This window comes from Ranitomeya variabilis, chromosome 3, assembly GCF_051348905.1.
Source record: "Ranitomeya variabilis isolate aRanVar5 chromosome 3, aRanVar5.hap1, whole genome shotgun sequence".
Classification (NCBI taxonomy): Eukaryota; Metazoa; Chordata; class Amphibia; order Anura; family Dendrobatidae; genus Ranitomeya; species Ranitomeya variabilis.
In genome coordinates this window covers 407,737,653-407,743,909 of record NC_135234.1, presented here as the reverse complement: position 1 = coordinate 407,743,909, position 6,257 = coordinate 407,737,653, and positions in this window count along the sequence as shown.

Here is a 6,257-nt window from a genome sequence, read left to right as displayed (position 1 = left end):
CTTATATAGACAGGTGTGTGCCTTTCCAAATCAAGTCCTATGAGTTTAATTAAACACAGCTGGACTTCAATGAAGGAGTAGAACCATCTCAAGGAGGATCACAAGGAAATGGACAGCATGTGACTTAAATATGCGTGTCTGAGCAAAGGATCTGAATACTTATGACCATGTGATATTTCAGTTTTTCCTTTTTAATACATTTTCAAAACATTTTACTTTTTTTTTTCAGCCAAGATGGGGTGCAGAGTGTACATTAATGTGGAAAAAAAATAACTTTTTTTAATTTACCTAATGGCTGCAATGAAACAAAGAGTGAAACATGTTAAGGGGTCTGAATACTTTCCGTACCCACTGTATATACACAGAAAAGTTGGTAACAGAGCCATTGATGAATGTGTCCACACAGTGGCATAACGAGAGTCTGATGAGCCCCACCTGCATGTTGGTCAGATGCATGGGCCCTAGTAGAGTACTAGAACCTGTAGAACATGCGTATTTACCACCCATGTAATAATTTACCTGTCCTAATGATTTCCCCCATCATGTCACCTTCCTGTAATAATGTCCCCCTTCTGGCCCCTTTCTGAATTAATGTCCCCCATCCTAGGTCCCTTTCTGTAATAATGCCCTCCCCATCCTACAACAATGTACCCCATCCTAGGCCCCTTTTCTGGCAAAATGTCCCCCATCCGAGGCCCCTTTCTGCTGTAATTTCCCCCATCCTGTGCCCCTTCCTGGTATAATGTCCCCTATCCTGCGACATTTACTGGTATAATGTCCCCCATCCTGAACTACTGAGTAATAATGTCCATCTACTGGCCCCTTCCTGTAATAATAGCCCCTCCAGCCTGGGCACCATCCTATAACAATGTCCCCAATCCTAAGCCTCTTCCTAGTATAATATTCCTTTTTCAGCAATAATGTCCCTCATTCTTCTCCAGCACATTTTAAAAATAAATAATATTTTACCTCCCTCACTCCCACGATGCGCCGCATCCTCTTCTATAGCTGGTGCAGAAGTTGGCAACGGAGTTCAGCCTGCCAGCACCAGCAGGTTGTGATGTTACTGCCATGCACCGGCCATGACATACAAGCCGACATTAGCTACCGGCCTCTGATTGGCCCATGGCGTGTATTGTGGTGCAGAGGACTGGCATGTCTCTGCAACGCAATATGTTTCAGCTGAATGCATGACCAAGGATGCACATCTAAATGACATAGGTGCTAGCATCGGCGGGCCCCCTTCCAGTACCCATGATCGTTACCCTCCCTGTGTCCACAGTGCTCTACCAGCTATATCCATTGTACAGGTGTTGACACTGAAAAGATAATGAGTCTAGCAAAACATAAAATAGAAATTCATGATTTCAGCCCAAGTGGGTCAGTGATTGAGGGTCATGCATCTAATAAGATTCATTTTCCTTGAGAAAGGTGACAATTTCCAGCTCTATCGGGAATTTCAACTGGTTCTCAAATCTGGAAACTCAACTGACTAATATAGTGCCGAATATTGATGAAACGATGGAGTATAGGAAGTTCCATCACTTTGCATTATATTGTCTACTTATATTTGGATATGTTGGCTGGCTGTTTCATTTGGTATTGCACCTGTGCAGTTGCCATTTTACTTGGGTCCGCTGCACCCAGGTAGTGCAATTGTATTGAGGCCAATTTAGACAGGTAAGCATCTCAGCCTTTTTGTTTTTTTCTTGAATATTGGAGGATTTTTTTCCTCTTTTTGTGGTTTTTATATTTGGATATGTAGTCTTGTATATGCTGGGTGGTCTGAGCCAAATATTCAAGACCGCGCAGCCATTTTATTGCATAGATTACACAGGAAGAATTGCGTGTATAGAGACCTTTCATATGGTAGACCTTACCTGTATACAGGAGTGCACAATACAGTTACTTTTAAACACGAGAGCATTGGTGACAACTTACACTTAGCTATGTGCCAGCTTTGTGTGTGGTAAGATATCTGGGAGTTCTGGTCAATGGGTCTATATCAGCTCTGACTAGGATATTCCTCAGGTTTCCGGGACAATCGTGACATTTGAGAATAAGTGTTTTGAATTCCCTAATTTGTGGATATGTTCCATTCAACAATGGCCAATGTTTCTGTTAATCAGATTGAATTTTAGTCCAAAGTGAATGACATGCGTTAACAAATGGAACATGTCTTGAATTATTAGTCTGGTAGACAAGGATATGAGTTCCAAAGACTGTTCTTTTCCTAGAAGTTGTAATGGCTAGCCCCCAGCCAGGAAACTATTTGTCCTGTCATCCAGTCTGTGCTGGCTCGTCAGCATTGACGCTGTCTTGCAGCGGACCTGAGTAGTGTGATGCAGTGACGCCATCATGCCGCCCTCCAACAGGCCACCGGATGGAAGTAGTCTACAGCCTGCCAGAGTAAGTGGCAGAGCTGAAATCAGATGGATTCCTGCTATTAACAGTATTGGCATGATAAAGGGTTACAGGCTGATGCAGCCCATGGCCGGATTGGCCCTGCTCTTAGGGGCCTCAAAACACTGCTGCCCCCCTTCCCTCCTAGAGTTATCCCATACTGCCAATTGTGGCAAGATGCTCATCTCATAGCAGAAGCACTCCGCCCTAATTGAGCCATTCACTTAAATAAAGCCAACTGAGTCATTAAGGCTACGGTCAGACGGCTTCAGATACTCTCTTTTGAGATAATCTGACTGATTATGCAAATGACACTGATCAGAGTTTGATCCGAGTGTTGGCATAGTGGCATCCAATTGTCTCAGATGAGAGAATAAGAACAAACTAAGAAGCTGGAGAATAAAACTTCTCCATTCCACGAGTCTGCAGAAATCAGACTGCACTCTATGTCATCTGATGTTTTCCCATGCACCCATAGACTTGAATTAAATCAGGTGCCACTCACACAAAGGGAAATCGCAGCATGCTATGATTTTTTTCACTGACAGTTTCTTTTCTGTCAGTGAAAAAAAATCGGACAAAAATCATGCAACAGCACTACCCCATTCATTAATATTGGTCCAAGTACTATCCGATAAAACATCACCTCAGAGAGGACTTGTCCGATGTATACACTCGTGTGAGAGGTCTAAGGCTTCTATCCTGATAGCACACATTACTTCCGACATTCAGAGCACGTTTTGTGCATGCCAGAAAAATATAAACTGCCATACATGGACTCAGTCTTCATTTAAACGAATAGATCCGTTTGGGTACCTGTCCGAAACCAGTTTTTCAGGGAATCAGACAAACTCCAACATAGTGGTCGATGGAGAGCACTGTTTAAGCGTGAACCTAGCCTGATTTTATTTATGGCGCTCCAACTGCTGTACAAAGCCATTTATTAAGGGGCATGAAATCTTCAGCTGTAGCTCAGTAGTGCTTCTAAAAGTGTAACCAAAGACTGACACTTCTTAATAGCATGCTTTCCTATCCAGTCTGACACTGACAGGAATGTTTGAGCACTATAGATTGGGAATAGGAGAAAATGGAGCCCACACATTATGCAATTTCTCCTGAACGCTGCAACTCCCCCTTATGTGGTTAGATACTACTGTTTAGGCACACGCTAAGGCCGGGATCACACATACGCGAGATACGGCCGAGTCTCGCAGGTTAAAACCAAGCTCTGGCACTGGCACTCCAGAGCGGAGCGTGCAGCCGCACAGCAATACATGGAGCTGCACGCTCCGCTCCGGAGTGCCGGTGCCAGAGCTTGTTTTTAACCTGCGAGACTCGGCCGTATATCGCTGTGTGTGATCCCGGCCTAAAATACTAAAATATTGCATTTTGCACATGCGCAGTATTCTTTGCCCAACTGCGGGCAAAGCCGCAAAACAGAAGTGTCATGCGCCGACACACGTACACCCGGCTCATGCACCAGAACTACGTTTGCCTGCGCATGCACACTTCTGTTTTACAAAGGGGATTCGTAGTTAGAAAGACTCCGCGCTGCCGCAAGGATTAATTTCTTGCGGCAGCGCAGTCTTTCTAACTACGAATCCCCTTTGATTACATTTTTCCTTTTGAAGCCCTGTGGATCTGCAGCAGCCGCCAGCATATATGCTCTTAACACACCTTAACCAGGTGAGCAATTTTCAAGGTATATTCTCTTCCTTGTAACGTGGATAAGACCCTATTGCGCTTTTTTATCTCCCTACTCTTTTTGCAACGCTACTGTTTTTCGGCTTTGCCCGTAGTTGGGCAAACAATACTGCGTAGGCGCAAAACGTGATATTTCTGAGCAGGCACGATATGTCGCATGGCAATGTGAATCGTAATCCATGTCAGGAGGATGGCGAGCAGAAGCGGGGGGGGGGGGGGGGGGGGGTGTTGGGATGCAGAGGCTCGAAACTACGCCCGTCAGACCGGACTGAGATTACCATATAGCGTGGGAGAAATTAAAATTGAACTTTTTGGTCACAACTACACAATTATAAACGTTACATTTCAAGAGAGGTCAACAAGGCCTATGATGAAAGGAACACCATTCCTACTGTAAAGCACGGAGGTGGGTCGCTGATGTTTTGGGGATGTGTGAGCTACAAGGGTACAGGAAACTTGGTCAAAGTTGAAGGAAATATGAATGCAGCACGTTATCAGCAAATACAGGAGGCAAACTTGCACTCCTCAGCCTGGAATATGCGCATGGGAAGTACTTGGACGTTCCAACATGACAACTATCCAAAACACAAGGCCAAGTCGACCAGTCATTGGCTACAGCAGAACAAAGTGAAGATTCTAGAGTGGCTATCTCAGCCTCCTGACCTCAATATCATTGAGCCACTCTGGGGAGACCTCAAGAAAACAGTTCATGCTAGACAGCCCAGGAATTTACAATAACTGGAGGCTTTTTGCCAAAAAGAGTGGGCAGCTTTACCATCTGAGGAAATAAAGAACCTCATCCACAACTACCACAAAAGGCTTCAAGTTGTCATTGATGTTAGAGAGGGGGCAATACACGGTATTAAGAAATTGGGCATGTGAACTTTTGATCAGGGTCATTTGGATGTTTTGGGTTGTCATGATTTAAAAAGAGAAAACAGTAGTTTGACAATAAATGGCTTCACCCAACCACTAACCATGAGTGGAGAAAAGGTTTTGGTGTTATCATTCATATTCTCTGAAAAAAAAAAGGCCAAGAAAGCAGAAATTTGGCCGGGGTATGTAAACTTTTGAGCACAACTGTATCTAGGTGTATTGCATTTCATGTAAATTTGGCTTAAAAACCCATGTTAATGCAACCTAAAAAATGTGCCGAGATTAGGATTTAGCTTTTATTGATGGCATACAAGAAAATAAGTTCACATACTAGGAAATAGTAGAAGAAACATATTTATTCATTTAATATCTTTTTTTTTTTTTTTTTAGCAATGCTAGTACATGTTATCACAATGCCAAATACAAACATTTTCAGTATGGCTGGATGAACACAAGTTACGTGGCACAGATAAATGCCAAGAATGGTCTGAAAGTTATTCTTCACACAAACAGAACATCAAGATATGTTATATTTGGGTAAACTGGGGAGGGGGACTAGAAGATATTTTTTGAAAGTTTTTTTTTTTTCTCAACATTAACAAATATCTTACTGAGGACATGAAAAACTGCTCTGGTTTATAAAGAATATGAAAAACATTAGTGATGTGCGCGGATTCTACATATTCTCCACACATTTGCACAGACATACCCACCATACTCGCAACTTACCATTTGTCATCATATAGAAAATCTCAAATGACAAAACTGACTTATAAATGACTGTACCACTCACGAGTCAAAGGATACATTTTTTTTTTTTTTAAATCGATAAGACTTGTGCACCAATGATTTTTCCCCCCCTCTAGATAGCCATGTATATATTTTTTGTGTTCTTGAAATGTACATTAAAAACTCAGTTTAATTTACTTTTTTATAGATTTTTTTTTTCTTTTACAAACTCACTAAGGCCACTCATGCATTAAAATGTGGGTAGCAGCTTCATCAATCTCAGGTGCAGGGACCTTAGGAAAAAAAAAAGGCCTGATTAGTGAAATCTGGCACACAATGTGGTATTTCTCTGGGCATTAAATAACCTGGTCAACTCTTTTTACCCTCTATCAGAACAAGTGCCAGTCTAAATATAAAGCTGAATTTTAAAAGACAAAAAAAAACCCACAGGCCACCTGCATGAGATACAGAAACGGACTCAATACATAGCATGTGACCATCAAAAGTACACCCTGTAAAAAAACTCATTATGCATGGTACACAGA